The sequence below is a fragment of the Callithrix jacchus genome, chromosome 5 (genome assembly GCF_049354715.1).
Source record: "Callithrix jacchus isolate 240 chromosome 5, calJac240_pri, whole genome shotgun sequence".
NCBI classification, from domain to species: domain Eukaryota; kingdom Metazoa; phylum Chordata; class Mammalia; order Primates; family Cebidae; genus Callithrix; species Callithrix jacchus.
This window is the reverse complement of record NC_133506.1, coordinates 125835285-125858840: the sequence shown is the minus strand read 5'-3', so window position 1 is coordinate 125858840 and position 23556 is coordinate 125835285. Positions and strand designations below refer to the sequence as shown.

Here is a 23556-nt window from a genome sequence, read left to right as displayed (position 1 = left end):
ACTGCACAATGAAAGCAAAAAAAAAAAAAAAAGGAAGAAGAAAAGAAAAATTTGTTGAATTTCCATGAATTTGGATTCAATCTGAACCATATGTAGCTCCAGATTAGGTCATATTCTCATGATAAAATTACTAATTTTGTCTTCAATTCTGTCTGCTACTACTCAATATTTCCATGATCTCTTATTAGCTGATCTCATGCATTATTTATTTGGTGTGTATCATTCAGAAGATAAGGGTCTTTGAAGCCCAAAGTTTCACCAGGAGGTTTGGTACTCAGTGGCTAAGGTACAAGCAGAAAGGTGAGATAGTCGGGTACGGTGGAGCACAGACTCTGAAACAAAGCCCCTTACTTGCTAGCAGTGTGATCTTGGGCAAGTTATTCCCTCTTCCTGTGCCTCAGTTTTCTTGTCTGTAGAATGAGTTTACTAATAGGACCTACTTCATTAGGTTGTTGTGAATATTAAAAGTTTGAGGTGAAAGCACTTAATACATAGTGCCTGACACATGATTAGTCCTAAAAAGATATTAGTTACCATTTTTAGATGGTAAGAACCATACACAAAATTCTTGTCCTCTAGACATTGGCTTTTGCTAATTGCACATTAACCTAGGTTTTCCACAAATTGTAGTGATTTGGAACAAAGTAGTATTTGCCCGTTTTAAGCTCAGTTTTTCCATTAGTAGAGGGCAAATATACCTTTTGGGTTTCCAGTCAGAAACCAGTTGAGAATGAGGCAGTAGAGCAGAGTAGCAAAGAGCTGGGGCTTTGGAGCCAGTGGCCTTAGTTTAAAACTCCCGCTCTGAAGGTTTCCAGCTGCACTACCTTGCAGTAAATGATCTAATTCCTCTTCTCATCTTTAAAATGGGGACATAATGTCATCAACTTCCTAAGATGGTAAGAAGAGTTAAATAAGAATGCATTCAAATTATTTAATGATGATTTTATGTGATTAGTAATAGTCAATGTGCCGTTATTATTATTTTATATTGGTCCCAACATTAGAAATGCTTAGAATTCACTGGTTATGATGTGTTTTAACAATTCAAAGCACAGTATTATCTTTCAATAGCAAACACCTTGCTTCTTTTAGCATGGTGTTGGTTATACTCCAGACACTTGAGTCTTTATCCAACTAAGACACTCACTGGAGACTCTGCAGTTATTTGTTGACATGAGTAATGTACAATATTCAGGCTCTCATTAGGTTAAATATTAGATGTGATCCATAAAATAGGTGTATAAACCAAACTCTCTTTAAAATATAGTGTATCATTCATTTGCCCGAGAATTTATGGACTATTCTTACAGAGGATCAAAGCTGGTGATTTGCATGAAAATAATTGAAATTGATCTTATGACCTTATGATTTTAGGCTTTCTCTCAATCACTATTACATTTCCATGACTCTCCCACTACTAATAGTCCAGTATTATTACCACTTGACTATGAAAAAAACAAAACAAAGTAAAAACAAACCTCACAAAGCTCAGTTCTGTCGGCTGATTATGCAGCAGATGTCCAGGAATAACAGGGAAGAAGAAACAGAAGAATAAGAAAAAGTGGTTTCACAATTCCAAATGGAGTTAATTAGTAATGAAAGTTGCAATGGAATGGAATGGAAAAGTCAACTGGACTTACCAAGGGCTACCCTAAGAGGGTGTCCAAACATTGAACTTTTCTCCAGCTAGTCTCTAGATGGTTGTTAGCACCTGATTCCCTGGTAAGAGAGCAAAGCAGTGGGTCATCAGTAAGACCAGAAGTTCTACAGACAGTTATAAATTATGAAAAGAGAGATTTACTTGAAAAAGTAAGCCAGAGTGGCCTCCAGGAATTTTTGAAACCTCACATTGCAGCAGACAGTGAAATCTAGTAGTAGTTAGTAGCATGCAAAGGGCCTGAAGCAAAGTAACCAGAGAAAAAAATTACAAGGTAGTGGGTATATTGGCTCGGAACCAGTAACATAAGACATTCATTACACTGAGACACTGTAAGTCTCTGAACACTCCTCAGCTCTCTCAGCTGTTAATCTAAGATGAGAGTGAATGTTTGGGTCAATAAAATTATCTGCTATTTCCATATCCAAAAAGCAGATAGGGTTCACTAGTGGAAAAATGTAGAGGTTAACTACAGTGAGCTTTTAAGTAAACAGTTTGGCCTTATGTCATTTTATGCACAAGTCTTTCACTACCAGCAAAGAATGACTCCTTCAAAAAGTTACTGAGCCTTTAAGTTTTTCCAGGACAGAGGATGCTGGATTTCTTACAGGTTCAAATGTCAGCCACCACTTGTGGAAAGGGTGTTTGAAGGATGAGTGTTGTATAACCACAGGCTGAGGTTCAAAAGCCAATTCCAGTTAAGCCTGATAATAGTTTTTGACATTTAGTGACACTTGATCCTTCAAAAGTCTTGGGTAGCTAAACTGCTTGCCTGTATTTTCTGTTTCTATGGCAACTGGAGATTTTAAAGTGTTAATCTTAGATGACCTCTTTTAATCTTTTTTATTTTGTCTTTTCCCTAAAAATTCAGCCCAGGGCCAATTGATTATCTGTTCTCTAGTCTCAGTTAAATTTTCATCATACAGTATTGTGGTGGTTTCCCAAATGGGCTACTTATGCTCCAGGTTTCCAAGACAATTCATTGTGTGTATAAAAAGAACATATTAGAACTTCTACTTGTATTTATTTTTAACTTAAAAATAAGAAGAAAACTACGTTTTACTAATTCTTAGCATTAGTGTAGACAGGCATACACACTGATTTCTTGAATTGGAAAGGGCTATGCTCAGCTAGAAAAAGTGAGGTTTCCTACAGAAAGGGGAAGTGTTCTGCAGTACTGGAAGAAGGCTGACAGTGGTAACCTTATTCTCTTGTTTTCTCTTATCTTATTGCAATTTATCACAATTTACTTTTTTCCAGTTATGAATTCTCTTATCTAGTTTTAACTAATCTTCACAAAACAGACTAGTGGCTTATACAATCCATGCAAAGAAGCCGTGGTTTGAAAATACGGTGCTAAGGCAAACACAAAAAAAGAATAACAACAACAACAAAAATCAGAGCCAAAAAGGATAGCATGGGATAAGAATGCAGTTCTGAAGCCAAACTGCCTGGGCTCACATTCCTAACACTAGAATATATTAAAGTGACTTTGGGCAAGTTACTTAATTTCACTGTGTACCAGCTTCCTCTTGTCACATAAGAATGTAATATGAAGTTCTCATCCGACAACAATGGTTTGTTGAGCAAATTAAATGAGCAAAGCCCACAGTGTGTAGTTAATGCTTTAAAAAATACCTCTTATCATTATTCTTCTAAGAAGGCCGAAAGCACTGATGACCTAATGGTTTAGATCATCTAAAATTATCAAGACTAGTTGTAATATGGGTTTGTGTCTACTTTCATTAACAATAAACCTCTCACTCTGGTTATATAGGCATGTGACATAGCTAAATAATAGCACGTATCTGAATATGCATGTATGTATGTATATGTTTGTATACTGATACATACAGTCATGAGTCACTTAGTGATTGGGATATGTTCTGAAATATGCATTGCTAGCTGATTTTACTGTTGTGCTAATATCAAAGAGTATGCTTACATAAACCTAGATTGTGTAGCCTACTACATACCTATGCTATATGGTAAGGCCTGTCACTCCTAGGCTACAAACTTGTTAGGCATGTTACTTTACTGAATAGCATCAACAGTGGTAACACAATGGTAAGTATTTATGTATCTAAACATTCTATCGAGAATTCTATGACATTTCTAGAATGACCTTGTATTCTATTTCTAAATATAGAAAAGGTACAGTAAAAATACAATATGAAAGAAATCTGGTACACCTGTATAGAGTAGCTCCATTATAACCTTAAAAAAGCACTGTTGTGTATGTGGTCTATTGTTGACCAAAATGTCATTATGCAATACATGACTACATCTATGTACACACACACACACAGAGAGAGAGAGAGAGAGAGAGAGAGAGAGAGATAGAAAGAGAAGCATCTGGAACAAGAAAACAAACCTACAATTTTCTCACCATTTTTAAAGTCATGCAGTGCACAATCTAAATTGTACAAAATCTCACTAAACTTGATAATGAATGTTTAGAGGCCTCATTTACTAGCAAAACAGTCATATTTCAGGAGAAAAATTGTGTTGTTCCTAATAGGGTTAACAACAGCTAAAATAATACACAGAAAGCTTTTTTTTTTTTTTTGTCCAAAAGTTCTTTTGGCGCACATGGAGAAACTTAGCTAAACATTTGAAGAACCAACTATTAGATTACTATAAGAGTAATTTGCTGTACATCAAAGGAAAAAACTACATTTAACATGTCTTTGCTGAACATACTTGATAGATTATATTTCAATACTGCTATATGCTTTTTTGAACCAATAAAGTCAGGATGCAATTGAAAATATATATTCTGAATGATAAATGACTATTTAATTTGAAATAAAAAGTTTATGGGAATGCTATGTAAGGAAACACTGAGGAAGAGGATGCTTTGAATAAAATCTTGGGAATAAAAGATCATGAAGTAAACTCACAAAAACAATGTGACACCCAAAATAGATTCACAGCAGAGAAACTGGAGTCAAAAGTGTAAAAAGTATTACCAGATGCCATTCCTGAGCTTATTTTTACAGAAGTAATACTTCTGCAACATACTTCTAAACTATAAATTGTTTTGTATCATACAGTTTAATTATTTGTAGCCAGATTTAAAATAATTAACATTTAAATAGTGGGATTTATTTCTTTTACAAAATTATATACCATTTTCTGTGATAGCAAACGGCTAGCGGGGATCTATCTTGCACATTAGGAACACATTCTCAAACATGGGTCAGAATTATTACAGACCATTGTTTAAGGGGGCCACAGAAATTCCACATTTAATAAATTTTAAAGAGACTTACTGTTTTTCAAGGAAAATTGTCTATCACTATTCTCCAAAACTTGTATTAGTATTTAACATTTGCTGGATGAAAGACATTTCTCATATCAAACTTAAATCTCTCATATGCTACATTTTGAGTGCATTTTTTAGTGTAGTTTTTTTTAAGTTGTACATTGTCCTCATGAAGACAAAAAATTCACATTCCTAAGGGAACACTATCCTTCATTAAATGCTTTTCTGGGCTTGACTAAAAAGGGATCACCTTAGGCCAAAATAATGAGTTTTAGTTACAAAGATAGAAAGCAAATGTGAAAGTCTGTATACTGACAGTAGTTTGAGGAAGTTATAGAATAAGGATCCATTGAAGGAGCTGCTCATGGTACATGATAGCTTGGTAGAGCCATGTAGATTTGGGGCTGTAGTTAACTGTGTATTTGTACCAACATCTTGGCAGCCAACTGCTTGAGCTGCCACATATTGGCACAGCATAACAAGGACAGAGACTCTTTGGTAGTTCAGGGTACTACATTCCACACATTAGGAATAACCTTGAAAGCAGGTGAATTTTGCTTTCTCTCAGGGAAAAAGGAAGAGGTGGGAAAAAGAGAAAAAATGATGCAATTTCAATTGCTGAATTTTGAAAAATAAACATCAAATATGCAAATATCCAATATCCACAGCAAAAGATTTTCAACAGTACTAATTTTTAGGGAAATTCTAACTAAAATCAAAATGAGATACTATTGCCCACCCATTGGGATGGCTATTATAAAAAATTTAAAATTTATAAAATAAAAAACAAAATAAATATTGTTGGTGAGGATATAGAGAAACTGGAAACTTTGCAAACTATTGGCAGGAATGCAAAATGGTGTTAGCATTAGGAAAAACGGTATGATTGTTCCTTAAAAAAGTCTAAAAATAGAATTACCACATGATTCAGTAATTCCACTCTTGGCTACATACCCAGAAGAACTGAAAGAAAACCCTTAAAGAGATATTTGTGCATTTATGTTTATAGTAGCATTATTCACAATAACCAAAGATGGAAGAAAGCAACTCAAGTGCTCATAGTTAGCTGAATAAACAAAACATGGTATACACAAATGCCATGGTATATTATTTGGCCTTAAAAAGAAAGGTAATTCTGATACACACTATAACATTTATTAATCTTGAAGATATGCTAAGGGAAATGTTAGTCACAAAAGGACAAATACTGCATTATTCCACTCATAAAAGGTATAGAGTACAAATTCATAGAGACAGAAACTAGATTTCCAGGGGCTGAATGTGAAGGCAGAAATGAGAAGATATTGCTTAGTGAGTAAAGAATTTCAATTTTTCACAGTCTACCCATCTGACAAAGGGCTGATATCCAGAATCTACAAAGAACGAAAACAGATTTACAAGAAAAAAAAAAAGCCCATTCAAAAGTGGGTGAAGGATATGAACAGACACTTTACAAAAGAAGACATACATGAGGCCAACAAAGATATATGAAAAAATGCTCATCATCACTGGTCATTAGAGAGATGCAAATCAAAACTACATTGAGATACCATCTCATGCCAGTTAGAATGGCAATCATTAAAAAATCTGGAGACAACAGATGCTGGAGAGGATGTGGAGAAATAGGAACACTTTTACACTGTTGGTGGCAGTGTAAATTAGCTCAGCCATTGCAGAAGACAGTGGGTGATTCCTCAAGGACCTAGAAATAGAAATTCCATTTGACCCAGCAATCCCATTACTGGGTATATATTCAAAGGATTGTAAGTCATTCTGCTTTAAGGACACATGCACACAAATGTTCACTGCAGCACTGTTTGCAATAGCAAAGACCTGGAACCAACCCAAATGCCCATCAATGATAGACTGAACAGGGAAAATGTGGCACATATACACCATGGAATATTATACAGCCATCAAAAACGATGAGTTTGTGTCCTTTGTAGGGACATGGATGACCCTGGAAACCATCATTCTCAGCAAACTGACACAAGAACTTATGTTCAAACACTGCATGTTCTCACTCATAGGTGGGTGCTGAACAAAGAGAACACATGGACACAGGGAGTGGAGCATCACACACTGGGGTCTATCGGGGGGGAATAGGAGAGGGACAGTGTGGGGTGGGGAGTTGGGGAGAGATAGCATGGGGAGAAATGCCAGATATTGGTGATGGGGAGGAAGGCAGTAAATCACACTGCCATGTGTGTACCCATGCAACAATCTTGTATGTTCTTCACATGTACCTCAAAACCTAAAATGCAATAAAATAAATAAATAAATTCAATTTTTTAAGATGAAAATATGTTCTAGAGAGGAATGATTGTAATGGCTGGGCAACAATACGAATGTATTTAATGCCACTGAGCTGTACCTTTAAAAATGTTTACAATGGTAAATTTTATGTTACGTATTTTTCAAATCATAGTTAAAAGTAATTTTATAAAAGTCAACCAGGCTTTCTAAATAGCACACAGTGTGTTCCTAGCTAATTTTACCAATGCCTTGAGTCACACATTAGAGATCACTTTCAAACTCATATTTAGTGGTTTCATTAGCTCCTTCATTCAAAAATGAGCATTTATTGAACCCTTTGTTAAGGATGAAGGACAAAGGTTGATATTAAAAAGAAATAAAATCTGATTAAGACATAGGCCTTAGTAATAAAAGAAAAAACAAATGAAGAAAAGTATTAATACTTGCAGAGTCACACTCACAGTTTGTAATTTTATGTACATTATTTCGGTTCTTCTCACTGACTCAGGCAGTTATTAATACACTCTTTGGGTCATGAAACTGAAGCTCAGAGAAGTCCGGTAACTTGCCAAGGTCATATAACTGGTAAGAAACAGAGCCAGGATTCAAACTTGGTCTAACTCTTAAATTGTTCTTTTCCTACATCAAGAACTCTTAAATCCATCCTTGACTCCATCCCACCTGGGCAAGTCACCCTATGCACATGTCCTAAATCCATTAGATCATTTTTGGCAACATCATCCTCTTATATTGGGTTTGCCTTGGAAAACAGGTTACAAAGATTCTGCTTAAGCTTGACAACCTCTGGACTCTCACTTCTGTCTCATTTCTAAAATCAAAGCTAAAGGTACAGCCTCCTTACTTAAGAGTCATCCCTGATATTCCATGTTGGCTCTCATTTAAATTCTTATTTAGGCATACTCAGGATCATGTGTTCATTCATTCATTCATTCACAAGGATTATTATATTTTCCTAATTTCCCCAGGCCTAGTGTTTATTAAAACCTACTTGCAGGCCGTCCTCTTACTAATGAAATACTTTGCTGCTTTAAGTATATAACATCTTGCTTAATGGATAATTAGAAGGTTGTTATGAGTTTCACAAGTTGCATGGTAATTATCTAGATGCTTACATAATCACCCCAAATGTATACTTGCTGATATATTTTAAAAAGATCTCTCTGTAGTTAATTATCACACTCAATTATCTTAAACTAATCAGAATGCACCAGTGAATTTTGCTTCCTTTAATTCCTAAGGCAAGCTCACCACATTTCTATCGTCTAGTTTCTGTGTCATCCTGTTTAATTCAGACCTTGGCTGCCTAATTCATGCTTTTCTTTGTATCAAGGTCACTAGCTAAATTATTTCTTAAACTCCTGACTGATAGTTAATTTTAACACGGGCCCTCGGGTCTAACCAACAATACATCAGGAAGCCAGAGTGTCTGTTTATACACTCTGATATTGTTTTAGCAATATCCTCTTAGTTTACGTCACAGATACAATTTTGGAACTTGAAAAGGGAAAAAGAAAGCAAGCAAATTTAGTATGTTTAATCTGAATAACCAGTCCTGAAAGCAAGAAAAAAAATAATACTTGAATGTGGGATTACATAGCACAAAATATTAATATTCTGATTTTGGGATTACATAGCAGAAAATTTATGAGGAAAATGTGGCTCACAGAGAACAATAATGAACATTTGAATGCACCCATTATTGTTGCTTCTAAGTATTGTTAATGTCTTTCTGAGATGACACCTGGATCCACTCTGAAACTGGAAAACTGCTATGGAACAGGATTCTAAAGCCTCCTGGTTTTTCAGCACCTAGCAGAAAGAGCTAGCCCACAGCACAGATAATCAACTGTAATGCCTTATATATATATATATATATATTAACTAACTTTTAAGAAATATTCAGAAGAGGCAGGTCTGTAGAGAAAGAAAGTGGATTTGTGGTGACAGGGTCTGAGTAGCAAGAGGAAGTGGAGGGTAACCGCTTAATAGATGCAGTTTCCTCTGGTGGTTATGAAAATGCTTTGGAACTAGAGAGTGATGATAGTTACATAACATTGTGAACCTAATAAATGCCATTGCATTGCACACTTAATATGGTTATAATGATACATTTTGTGTTCATGTGTATTTTATTTTTTATTTTCATAGGTTTTTGGGAAACAGGTGGTATTTGGTTATATTAGTAAGTTCTTTAGGGGTGATTTGTAAGATTTTGGTGCATCCACCACCTGAGCAGTATACACTAAACCCAATTTGTAGCTTTTATCCCTCACCCCATTCCCACCCTTTTCCCTTAGCCCCCAACATCCTTTGTATAATTCTTATGGCTTTGATCCTCATAGCTTAGCTCCCACTTATAAGTGATAACATACAATATTTGGTTTTCCATTCCTGAGTTACTTCGCTTAGAGTAATAGTACCTGATTCCATCCAGGTTACTGCAAATGCAATGTGTGTGTGTGTGTGTGTGTGTGTGTGTGTGTACACACACACACACATATAGACATATATAGATATATCACAATTTCTTTATCCACTCATAGATTGATGGGCATTTGAGCTGGTTCCACATTTTTGCAATTGTGACTTTTGCAACTATAAATTTTGCCATTGCAAATCGTGCTGCTATAAATATGTGTGTCCAAGTATGTTTTTCATATAATTACTTTATAGCACCTTTTTGAACTAAATAATTGACTTTAGAATTTATTTTTGTTGGTGTTATGAAGGAAGCAACTCAGATCCAGCATTACATAATATTATAATAGATGGTCCCTCTGAGCAGAACACTGAGGATAAAATTGACCAACAGGAAGACTACACTAGTCCTGGCTCCCTGGCATGGTAATTGATCTACTTAGGGCCAAGCTGTAGACAGTCTTTGAGCTACAGACTCTCCAGCATGGCTATACTAGCTGTGTGAACTTGGGCAAGATATTTAGCATGTCTGACACTCAGTTTTCTCATCAGTAAAATAGGGCTGTCTATGTATAATCCCTTTTCTTAGATCAATGTGAAAATTAAATGAGATAATACATGTAAAGATCCTACAAAGTACTTAGTAAAAGGGCATAATAATATTTTACTTAAATAATAGAAAAGCTGAAATGAGTTTTAGCATCCATAAGTAAGAAAATAATGTGCTCTATCCCATAGGATAGCTTTGAAAATAAACATGTTAATATATGCAAAGCATTCATAACAGTACTGAGCACATGGAAGGTGCTCAGTTAATGAAGTAATAATACTTGATCTGCCTTGCCGAGTTGTTACAAAGGACACAAGAGGTAATGTATAACTTTAAGTTACCTTGAAAATTTAGAGAAACACATAAAGATGATCTAACCAAAATGTTAGTTTTGAGGCTTTTGCCAGGTGTCATACACCCATTATTTTTAAAGAAAATTATTTTGTTTTTAATTGACAATAATTTTATACATTTATGGAGTACAATATGCTGTTTTGATACTCGCTACTTTTCAAAGTCTTTCTTGACAACCAAATCTGTTTAAAAAGTGATGTTATGACTGAGAATTTATAGACATGGGTTTTTTTTTAAACTGTACTCAAAGGAATCCCCTCTGTAGCTGCTAAAGAGAAGGATATAGTAGGGTGTATACATTAACCACATCCACAGTAATGCTGCACAACAAACTAAAACACAAATATACCAGCATACAACAATAAGCATATATTTAGCTCATGTATCTGTGATCAACCGAGCTCACTACAGTCAGCAAGATGGTTCTACTGACCTTAAATGGAGTCACTTATGCTTCTGGGTGTTAGCTGGAGTCAGCTGCTCTAAGCTGGGCTCTCAGGAGCAGTTTGGCTGGGGCAGCTCTGCTCCATATGTGTCCCATCTTTCTCCTGGGCTAGCCTGGTCATGTTCTCGTGATGATAGAAGCCATGTAACTGAGCAAACATTTTAAATGTTTTGTCATTTAACATTTACTAATATCCTCTTGGTCAAAGCAATTCCACGGACAAACTTAGTCAAGTTGTAGGAAAATGCAGTCCACTTCTTTAGAAAGAAAAATTTCAAAGTCACATGGCAAGAGTCAGGGATTCAAAGAGAGGAGAATTGAGGCCATTAATGTAATTTTTCATAGTAGAAGAACACGGTGACTGGCCAGACCTTTGCAAACCCCACTTCTGCTGTAATAAATTGTGTGTTTTATCAGCACATGCAATAATAACATATAAATTTAATAAGGAGTACCCCAGCTAAAAAAGATTTGAACATAGTTCAGAGGAATTTTAAAAACTAAGATAACTTACGCTATTTGGATAAGGAATTGGTACTAAAAAAAAACAAGCTTTGATAATGGGGTCCCAGCCATATCCATGGGATGTTCCACTGGAAGGTTGTTGGGAAGTTACAAGGAAGTGTCAAAGCTCAGGGCATTGGCCATCTGGTAGGGTAGAGCATCGAACGATGAAGAAAGGCTAACAATGAAAGTTGATTAGCAATTTTTAAAAAGCCAAAATTTGGCCCAACGACAGCTCTAAAGGCAATTTTCTGTCAAACCTATCTGACCATCTAAAGTCATTAAAATGGAAAGTCTGACAGTATTTTCAATGAAAAAAAAAATTCCTTTTAAGATAAATATATAGCTACCTCTGCAACAACTGAATTTTATTAAGAAAGTTCCAGGCCGAGCACGGTGGCTCAAGCCTGTAATCCCAGCACTTTGGGAGGCCGAGACAGATGGACCACCTGAGGTTGGGAGTTCGAGACCATCCTGGCCAACATGGTGAAACCCCGTCTCTACTAAAAATACAAAAAATTAGCTGGGCATGGTGGCGCATGCCTGTAATCCCAGCTACTCGGGAGGCTGAGGCAGGAGAATTGCCTGAACCCAGGAGATGGAGGTTGCAGTGAGCCGAGATCACGGCATTGCACTCCAGCCTGGGTAACAAGAGCGAAACTCCGTCTCAAAAAAAAAAAAAAAAAGAAAGTTCCAAAAATACCAGGTTGGTGCAAAAGTAACTCAGGTTTTGCCACTGATAGTTGCTTACCTTTAAGGTCTGCATGTTCAAGTTGATTCTTTCTCTCCTTTGGGCACATGGACAAATAGAGGCCAAGAAAATCAAAAGAAATGATAAAATGAGGAATGGACAAACAACCTTTTGTTTATTCAGATTCAAAAAAATCTCTTGAACTGGATTCAAAATATTTGATTCAGAAAACCTAAACCATGTTTGTCAACTGCATTCTTGTTTTCATTTAAAAAAAAAAAAGAAAAAGAAAAAAAAGGCCTCCCATCTTCCCATGAGTATAATGGTGGAAATTCAACCCGTATGTTTTCTGATTCATTTACACTTAGCTCATCAAAATGTTTTGTAAGAGCTGAGCTCTTTGGTGGCCAAAGATGCTTTGTGGTCCTTTTCTTTTGAAACAGAAATATTGTGGTTTATCATCAGCTTAGACAAATTCAAAAGAAGGTTGAGGAACACTCCTAAATTTATTATCTCATAGGCTGGAGTGAGTTATAAGCTCAGAAAATCTGTTTTCCTAAACTGGCTTCCTCTATCTCATAATTTATCATAATATTTCAAGTCTACCTGTTTAGTGCTGATCTCATTTTCACCATTCTCATTCGTACCAATGCTCTCACTGATAAGGACAAACAAAATAGCAAAGGATCAAAGTCTCAGAAACAATCCAGGAAAGAAAGGAGGGGACTTTGTGCAGACTTCTGAGAAATTTTGGAGGGATATGAATGTTCTGGAGTGTAGTATGATTCTGTAGTCAGATTTCAAAGGTAAAGAGCATGTCTTCTATTCATCAAAACTCAAATGAAATGGCTGAGCTTTTCATTACATTTTGGGGCCCAGACTTAATGCCAAAACAAAATCTGCATTTATCAAAAGAATAAGAGAAATTTTTCCTTTGTTTTATATAACTAATCTGTGGCCCTGTCCAGTGAGGTGAACAGCTTTTACTAATAACATATCAGAGGCAGATTTTAGGGAAATACAAGCAAAGTCTGAATAGAAATCACTCCACATATAGAAACAATAAAGAACATAGTTGAGCAATGGTACATAAGGGAGCAAACTCAGGTTATGAGATGCCATATACTTGATTTTTCTATGCAGTATATGCCACTGTAAATTACATCAAAATAGTTATGATGAATTTATTTATATTATACATTTGTCTCATAATATTAACTTAAAGTCAGAAAAGTTTAATAACAGGTAGACAAAATCACTAGTGATACAATGTTTGACTTCTTTTATGTTACCCATCCCAGATAGGCAATGCTCTTAATCCTACATTCTCAAAAAATCATGTAATTTCTGATCTTGAATTGCTACCTTTTGTTATTTCTCAAGCCTAACATTGTATACAAGTCCCCATCCCACATCTTCAGGAAACTCTCGATAATATCAGATAAAAGAGTTCCTTTGGGTTTGGACTGCATCAACAAAAATAGCCTTCTTCAAAGCTGGTCAAGTGACTTTCTTTGCTCTTCTTCCCACAAACTAATTTTCTTGCTCCAGTGATAGATAAAGCTAAACCCAAAGTTTCATAACAAGAAAAATTAGATGACGAAAGTTATCTTCTCATCCTAGGTAGGTTGTCTCAATTTGGTGAGGAGCACTGGGGAGAGCAAGTTTGAAATTTTTTTTAAAACATCACCCACATAGAAATCAGGACTTAGGAGGCATTAATCTACTGGAATTCAAGCACTATTTGTTTTGTTCATTAGAGTACCTATAGTATGCAGAACAGTGCTGCTATGGTTTGAGTTTTTCACCTCCAAATTTCATGTTGAAATTTGATCCCCAATGTGGAGAGGTGTTGGGAGATGGGGCCTAACTGGAGTTGTTTGGGTCATGAGGGTAAATCACTTAGCAATAAATTAACATTCTCCTATGGGAGCAAGTGAGTTCTCACTCTCATGCAACTGGATTAGTTACTAGAGAGAAAGTTGTTATAAAAGTTGAGCTCAGCTTCCAAAACTCTTGCTTCCTCTATTACCATCTGATCTCTTTGCACACCTGCTCACTTTCTTGCTTCTACAGCATGCTTTGACCCAACAACACGTGGCCCTCTCCAGAAGCTGGCCAGATGTGATGCTATGCTCTTGAACTATTGTAGCCTGCAGATTCATAAGCTAAATAAACCTCTTTTCTTTATAGATTACTTAGCCTTTGGCATTTTCTTACAGCAACATAAAACAGACTAAGACAAGTGCCTAGCTTTGAGTAGGTGTTCAATAAATACTTGTTACATAACCAAATTAATTCTAAGAGAAACTCCAAAGAGATCAAAAGCTCAGTACCCACGCTGACCTTAGAACTTAAACCTCTTTTTTCATTATAATTTCTACCACCAGCATTTGACCATGAGTGTCCTGGAGTTAACCCATCCTCATCAGCCCTCTCCCTTCTTGGGTGTTAAATGACAATGAGATTCTTGCCATTACATGCTATTTCAGCTATATTCTCTCAGGACTGCATCGTGGATCTTGTCATCATCTCAAATTATTTTACTTTTAAAATCCTCATTCTTGAGTTCCTTTCCTGGCAACTGGCTTTTTCAGTCACTTCTGTGTCAGCTTTTCAACTTCATCAGGACCTCTAGTACGCTTGACCACCTGCATTTCCAAATCCGTCCATCCCTTTATTCAGTTTCTTCTATATACAGCTTAAATTTCTACTTTCTGTTTTATTTTTGCCTGCTGCCAAGCAACCAAGAGATGTTAGAAAAAATACTACATGATAGGGCAAATATAATCCATTAAAAATATGTGATCACCCAATTTAAATGGACTCATAACCTTGCCCAGCAAATCTACTACACTCTTGCTACTGGAAATGTGACCTAAAGACCAACAACATTGGTATTCCATGGGAACTCAATAGAAATTAAGACTCTTGGGTTTCATCTCAGATCTACTAAATCAGGATGGAAATTTTAAACAAGATTCTCAGCAGATTCACATGCATAGGAAAGGTTCAAAGCACTATACTAGACCATCTATTATCTTTTTCTCTTGTATAATCATGTATCTCAGCTGGATTCTTCTCATAGAAAGCAGACATGCTCAATGCCTATAACTACACATTTTCCTTGAATTACAGTTCTTTCTCTTCTGTCATTTATGGCTAGCTTACTCAAAAGAGATACATATCATTGCCACCATTTCTTCCTCTAACACTCCTCTGAAGCAAATTCCTGTCTGGCTCCAATTCTTATCACTTTATGAAAACAGCTTTTGATAAGTTTGATGGTAACATCCATGTCACAAAACCTAATGCATGTTTATCAGTTTTTATCTTACTTGATCTCTGATGAGCATTTTGACATTGTTAACATTTTCCTTCCTTTTTTAACAGATGTCTTCCCTTCACTGCTACATCACTTTTGGTTTTCTTTCTACCCATGTAGTCCTACTTTTTCTCTACCTCTTCAATAGGCTCACTGCCAGCCACTCAACATTGTATTTTAATATCTAGCAGACTCCTTGCCATCAAGTAGTAACTCAATAAACAATTAGTGGATGTATGAATGAATGAATGTATTCTGTATTGAAGAGGTACCTACTGCACTCCAGAGGCAAAACTTCTATTTGCTATTTGTTTCTACTACTCATTTGAAATATGCCCCTCTACTGTTGTGTATGAACCTTAAATCTTCTATATTTCTTGTCCTTTAAATTAGGTATTACATTTCTTTTTTAATATATATATGTGTGTATGTATATATATACGTATATATATTGCATTTTAGGTTTTGAGGGTACAGGTCAAGAATATGTAAGATTGTTGCATAGGTACACACATGGCAGTGTGTTTTGCTGCCTTCCTGCCCAGCACCTATATCTGGCATTTCTCCCCATGTTATCCCTCCCCAACTACCCACCCACCACAGTCCCTCCCCTAGTTTCCCCACACAGACCCCAGTGTGTGATGCTCCCCTCCCTGTGTCCATGTGTTATTATTCAACACTCGCCTATGAGTGAGAACATGTGGTGTTTGATTTTCTGTTCTTGTGTCAGTTTGCTGAGAATGATGGTTTCCAGGTTCATCCATGTCCCTACAAAGGACACAAACTCATCATTTATTAGGGCTGCATAGTATTCCATGGTGTATATGTGCCATATTTTCCCTGTCCAGTCTATTACCGATGGACATTTGGATTGGTTCCAAGTGTTTGCTGTTGTAAACACTACTGCAATGAACATTTGTGTGCATGTGTCCTTATACTAGAACAATTTATAATCCTTCGGATATATACCCAGGAATGAGATTCCTGGGTCAAATGGAATTTCTATGTCTAGGTCCTTGAGGAATTGCCACACTGTCTTCCACAAAGGTTGAACTAATTTACACTCCCATCAACAGTGTAAAAGTGTTCCTATTTCTCCACATCCTTCCCAGCATCTGTTGTCTCCAGATTTTTTAATGATCACCATTCTAACTGGCATGAGATGGTATCTCAATGTAGTTTTAATTCACATTTCTCTAATGACCAGTGATGATGAGCATTTTTTCATGTTTGTTGGCCTCACGTATGTCTTCTTTTGTAAAGTACCTGTTCATATCCTTCACCCACTTTTGAATGGGTTTGTTTTTATCTTGTAAATTTATTTTAGTTCTTTTTAGATTCTGGGTATTAGCCCTTTGTCAGATGGGTAGATTGCAAAAATTCTTTCCCATTCTGTTGGTTGCTGATTCACTCTAATGATTATATCTTTTGCTGTGCAGAAGCTCTGGAGTTTAATTAGGTCCTGTTTGTCTATTTTGGCTTTTGTTGCCAATGCTTTTAGTGTTTTAGTCATGAAGTCCTTGCCTATGCCTATGTACTGAATGGTTTTGGCTAGGTTTGCTTCTAGGCTTTTTATTGCATTAGGTCTTATGTTTAAGTCTTTAATCCATCTGGAGTTAATTTTAGTGTACGATGTCAAGAAGGGCTCCAGTTTCTGCTTTCTGCACATGGCTAGCCAGCTTTCCCAACATCAGTTATTAAACAGGGAATCCTTTCCCCATTTTTTGTTTTTGTGAGTTTTGTCAAAGATCAGATGGTTGTAGATGTGTGGCATTGCCTCCGAGGTCTCTGTTCTGTTCCATTGGTCTGTATTTCTGTTTTGGTATGAGTACCATACTGTTTTAATTACTGTAGCCTTTAAGTATAGTTTGAAGTCAGGTAGTGTGATGCCTCCAGCTTTGTTCTTTTTGCTTAGAATTGATTTGGCTATGCAGGCTCTCTTTTGGTTCCATGTGAAGTTTACAGTGGATTTTTCCAGTTCTGTGAAGAAGGTCATTGGAAACTTGATGGGAATAGCTTTGAATCTGTAAATTACTTTGGACAATATGGCCATTTTCATGATATTGATTCTTCCTAACCATGAGCATGGAATGTTTCTCCATCTGTTTGTGTCCTCTCTTATTTCGTTGAGCAGTAGTTTGTAGTTCTCCTTGAAGAGGTCCTTTATAGTCTTTGTTAGTTGTATTCATAGGTATTTTATTCCTTTTGTATCCTGAGACTTTGCTGAAGTTGCTTATCAGTTTCAAGAGATTTGGGGCTGAGACTATGGGGTCTTCTAAATATACAATCATGTCATCTGCAAATACAGACAATTTGAAATTTTCCTTTCCTAATTGAATACCCTTTATTTCTTTGTCTTGCCTGATTGCTCTGGCTAGAATGTCCAGTACTAATTAAATAGGAGTGGTGAGAGAGGGCAACCTTGTCTAGTGCCAGATTGCAAAGGGAATGCTTCCAGTTGTTGCCCATTCAGTATGATATTGGCTGTGGGTTTGTTGTAAATAGCTTTTATTACTTTGAGATGCATTCCATCAATACCTACTTTATTAATAGTTTTTAGCTTAAAGGGCTGTTGAATTTTGTCAAAGGCCTTCTCTGCATCTATTGAGATAATCATGTAGTTTTTTTCTTTGGTTCTGTTTATGTGGTGAATTATGTTTATATACTTGCATATGTGGAACTAGCCTTGCATCCCCAGGATGAAGCCTACTTGATCGTGATGGATAAGCTTTTTGTTGTGCTGTTGTAGTCTGTTTCCAGTATTTTATTGAAGACTTTTGCATCTATGTTCATCATGGATATTGGCCTTAAGTTTTCTTTTATTGTTGAGTCTCTGCTGGGTTTTGGTATCAAGATGATGTTTGTCTCATAAAATGATTTGGGAAGGATTCCCTCTTTTTGGATTGTTTGGAATGGTTTCAGAAGAAACAGTACCAGCTCCTCTTCATATGTCTGATAGAATTCAGCTGTGAACTCATCTGGACCTAGGGTGTTTTTGGTTGGTAGGCTATTAATAGCTGCCTCAACTTTAGCCCTTGTTATTGGTCTATTCAGGGTTTCAAGTTCTTCCTGGTTTAGGCTTGGGAGGATACAAGTATCCAGGAATTTATCTATTTCTTTCAGGTTTACTGGTTTATGTGTATAGAGTTGTTGGTAATAATCTCTGATGGTGGTTTGTATTTCTGTTGGATATGTGGTGATATCCACTTTATAATATTTTATTGCCTTTATTTGATTATTCTCTCTCTTCTTTTTTATAAATCTGGCCAGTGGTCTGTTTTGTTGATCTTTTTGAAAAACCAGCTGCTGGATTTATTGATTTTTTGAAGGGTTTTTTGTGTTTCTATCTCCTTCAGCTCTGCTCTGATTTTATTTATTTCTTGTCTTCTGCTAGGTTTTGAGTTTTTTTATCTTGATTCTCAAGCTCTTTCAATTTTGACGATAGGGTGTTGTTTTTAGGTCTTTCGTTGCTTCTCATGTGGGCATTTATTGCTATACATTCTCCTCTAGACAATGCTTTAAATGTGTCCCAGAGATTCTGGTATGTTGTTTCTCTGTTCTCATTGGTTTTGAAGAATATCTTTATATCTGCCTTCATTTCATTGTTTATCCAGTCTACATTCAAGAGCCAGTTGTTGCGTTTCCATGAAGCTGTGTGGTTCTGAGTTAATTTCTGAATTCTGAGTTCTAACATGATTGCATTGTGGTCTGAGAGACAGTTATGATTTCCATTCTTTTGCATTTGCTGAGGAGTGATTTACTTCCAATTATGTGATCAGTTTTAGAGTAGGTGTGATGTGGTGCTGAGAAGAATGTACATTCTGTGAATTTGGGGTGGAGAGTTCTGTAAATGTCTATTAGGTTTGCTTGGTCCATGTCTGAGTTCAAGTCCTGGATATCCTTGTTAATTTTCTGTGTCTTTGCTCTAATATTAACAGTGGAATGTTAAAGTCTCCCACTATTATTGTGTGGGAGTCTAAGTCTCTTTGTGCAGAAATCTGTGCACAGATTCAGCTGCGCTGAAGGTTTGTGGCACTTTTTCACCCAGGAATCTCCTGGCCTGGCTCCCTGTTTCAGCCCCATTTTTATTAGTTGAACGGGCAACTCTGCCTTCTGGGCACTCTAGTCACCAGCTAAAATGGTGCCCGGATCTGTGAATATTTTGTGCAGAGACCCACCACGCTGACCGAAATAGCTGCACTGACTACCCATGGGGCTCCTCCACCTGGGAATCTCCTGGTCTGTGGGCAATAAAAATTTGTCTGGAATACAGCATCCACTCACCCTCCACGCTCTCACTGGGAGCTGCAATCCAGAGCTGCTCCTTATTGGCCATCTTGGATCCATCCTCTAGGTATTACATTTCTTAAGGGTAATGCACTGAGCATTATAAATTCTTATTATTTACTTTTAACAAAAACCTTTCATATAACAACAACATTTTCTTCAGTAGCATTGATAGTGCATGAAAAGAAGAGAGAGACTGAGAAGATGAAAAAAGTCATTCATTGAATTTATCCAGAAAAGTGTTTGAAAAATAAAAACCATTGGCCTATGTTGTTAAATGATAACTGCCAAGCCATCTTACAGATTTCAGACCCATAGATACTGCAATTGAAATAGATTTGAGCAATCATACATCCAACCTCTTCATTTCCAAACTAGACAATGGAAACTCAGACAGACAAAAGGATCTGGTACATGCAGCACTTTTTGTAAAGTAAAATGCATGTAACAGAAACACAGTTTTAGCTTATACTTTATTTAAAGTTTATTTCTGAAAATGGTAATGAAAACTTTTTTCTACCAGAAATAATTATTTCATAAGTCAAGGAAAATAAAACCAGGCAAGCAAACATATTTGGTACCCAAAGTAAGTTGGATTCTCTAAAATCAGGTATATTTCCCTGAAAGCTTTGGTATCTATGTAGAAAATATTTGATTTGGGCTGGGCATGGTGGCTCATGCCTGTAATCCCAGCACTTTGGGAGGCCAAGGCAGGTAGATCACAAGATGAAGAGATCGAGACCACCCTGACCAACATAGTAAAATCCTGTCTCTACTAAAAATGCAAAAGTTACCTGGGCATGGTGGTGTGCGCCTGTAGTCCCAGCTACTCAGGAGACTGAGGCAGGAGCATTGCTTGAACCCAGAAGGTGAAGGTTTCAGTGAGTTGAGATTGTGCCACTGTACTCCAGCCTGGCAACAGAGTGAGACTCCAACTCAAGAAAAAAAAAAAAAAAGAAAAGAAAATATTTGATTTGGTAGTAAGTAGTAGAAATATCCAAGTACTTATTACTTCAAATTGTTGTTTTCTCATATCCCTAATAATTAATTAAATTTACAAAGGGTAACCCTATCGAAGTAATGTTTATCATTATGCATCATTGTGAATCAGTGACTGCCACTCTTCTGAACTACCAAAAAGACTGAATCAGATGGAAGAAGTAAAAACTTCACTAAAAGTGCACTGGTGGGATGTTCTCACTTCTTTTCTGAAAGTGTGGATCCTGTATTCAATACAATTTCCGTCAGTGTTGAAATTCACAGGTGAATGAAGAGTTGAAATTCACAGGTGAATATCACACATCTGTACTGGAACAGCCTCACCACTTAAAAGGTGATCTGTGCTACCAGTGATACCTGCCTCCTTTGGAAGTTTGTCAGAAATGGGACCTGGAAATCTGTTCTTAAGAAGCCTTTAGGGCAATTTTTATATGCACAAAAGCTTTGGGAACACTGTACCAAAACACAAGTTTCTATAGCATCACCCATGTGGAGGGTGTGCTGATTCAGATGCAGTTTTGCTAGGCAATGGGAGAAAGAAATAGTGAAACGAGAATCATAAACTTTAGTAGAAAGGAAAAAAGACCCTCAGCTCATCTATAGAAGAAGAAGAAGCAATTTCAGAAAGTTCTGTTTTTTAAAAATCTGTTGCATGGGTCTATGTGTCTTTAAAAATTAAAAATGAACCCTTCGTTCAGGCCCTCCTTCCAGAAAAACACACACACTGACCTTGGCAGTTGCATTTCCTCCTGTTCTCATCTTTAAGCAGCCCAGCTGATCAGAGCTCCTCTTGCATTTACATTGCCTTAGTGCCTGTAAGTGTTTCCATTTTACTTACTTTGTGCATTTTTAATATCCTGTGAAGCAGCTCCAGGCATGCTGAGTTGCTGCCCACCAGTGTCCAAGGTACCTACATTCATTTTGTGAGTGTTCTGGTTATAAAATTGCCTAAGTTGTGTGTGGTCTCCCCAGCCCTATTTCCCCCAAGTCTTTTTATTTTTGCCATAGAATTTTACACAAAAAGTTTTTATTTTTCAGGAATATAAAGGTCGTGTATAGTAGAAATCCTAGTGCTGGTATAAAATGTAAATAATTTTGTCTATGATGAGCTTCATTGATAAAAACTCAAATCTTAACTTTCTTTGTGATTAATAGAAAAGTAACAGCTGCCATAAATGACTACTAATTAATTCAACCGATAGTTACCGTTAAATAATATGTATGTATACTCACACCTTACCTGAATATCGTTTTTGAGCTTTGTTCCAAGAGCTGTAACATCAGAATGAAAAACTTAAAAGTCACCTTATTTAAAATTTTGAGACACTTAGAAACACCTATTTTTTAAATCTAGATGTTTGCAAACACACAGACACAATTGAAAGAACACTTAATAGAAAAACTAATATAATGCAATTAACAATGTCTGTTAATAAGTAGGCACCATGAGGATGCAGAATTTACAAACTGAGCATTCCAGGCTAAAAAATATAGCCTGAAATAAAAATAGAAATGAAAGTAATATTCAATATTATATTTGAATCAATATCATTCAAAGAAAGCTACTAGTCATTTAGATCTTGTACATCAGAAAATGAAAACTATGTTTTTTTTTAAAAGTTATTTGTTCTGGCAAGAATATGCCATCTATATTTCTTTAAAATTTAAATTTTCTAATTAAAAAAAAATCGTACATATTTATTGGGTACAACATGATGTTCCGAAATATGCATACAATGTTGAACAGCTCAATCAAGCTAATTAAGATATGTATCATCTCACATTTTTTTTTTGGTAGTGAGAACGTTTAAAATCTACTCTTAGCTGGTTTCAAAATACACCACATTATTTTTAGCTATAGTCACCATGTTGTACAATAGATCTCTTGAACTTATTCCTTCTGTCTATAACTGAAATTCTGTATACTTTGGCCAACATCTTTCCAACCCCTGACCCCAACCACTGATAACCACCATTCTGTTTTCTAACTCTATGAGTTTAACACTTTTATATTCCAAATATAGATGAAATCATGTGGTGTTTGACTTTCTGTGCCTGGCTTATTTCACTTTACACAATGTCCTCCAGCTTCACCAATGTAGTCACAAATGACAGAATTTCCTTCTTTTATTGGGCTGCACACTATTTCATTGTGTATATATACCACATTTTTTTTATTCCTTTTTCTACTGATGTGCACTTAGGTTGATTCCATATCTTGGCTATTATGAATAATGCTGCAGTAAACATGAGTATGGTGATATCTCTTTGAAATATGAATTTCATTTTCTTTGGATATATATATAATAGTGAGTTTTATGATGTTAGGTTCAGTTTCATTATTCTGCATGAGGATATACAGTTTTTCTAGCACTGTTTATTGAAGAGACTGCTGTTACCTCATTTATGTTCTTAGCATCTTTGTCAAAAGTCAATTGAGCACAAATGTGTAAATTTATTTTAGGGCTCTCTTTTCTGTTCCATTGGTCTATGTGTCTTTTTAAAAGTCAGTATCAGGCTGTTTTGATTATAGCTTTGTAGTATATTTTGAAGTCAGGTAGTATGATGCCTCCAGGTTTGCTCTTTTTGCTCAAGATTGCTTTGGCTATTCAGGATCTTTCATTGCTGCATATACATTGCAGAATTTTTTTTTTTCTATTTCTGTGAAGAATGTCACTGGTATTTTGATAGGGATTGCCCTAGATTGCTTTGGGCAGTATGGACATTTTAACAGCATTAAACTTTGGATAGTATGAGCATTTTAACAATATTAAATCTTCC

At 36.1% G+C, this 23556-nt stretch overlaps 1 long non-coding RNA gene across 1 annotated transcript; it reads right to left on the bottom strand.

Moving 5' to 3' along the window:
- Positions 1–1379: 1379 nt before the first annotated feature.
- LOC128932177 (uncharacterized) lies at positions 1380–22185 on the bottom strand. Its single transcript, XR_008481672.2, has 3 exons — positions 20571–22185; positions 1641–1719; positions 1380–1501 (listed from the first exon to the last, which is right to left on the bottom strand). It is a non-coding gene; the product is annotated as an uncharacterized LOC128932177 (long non-coding RNA).
- Positions 22186–23556: the final 1371 nt, after the last annotated feature.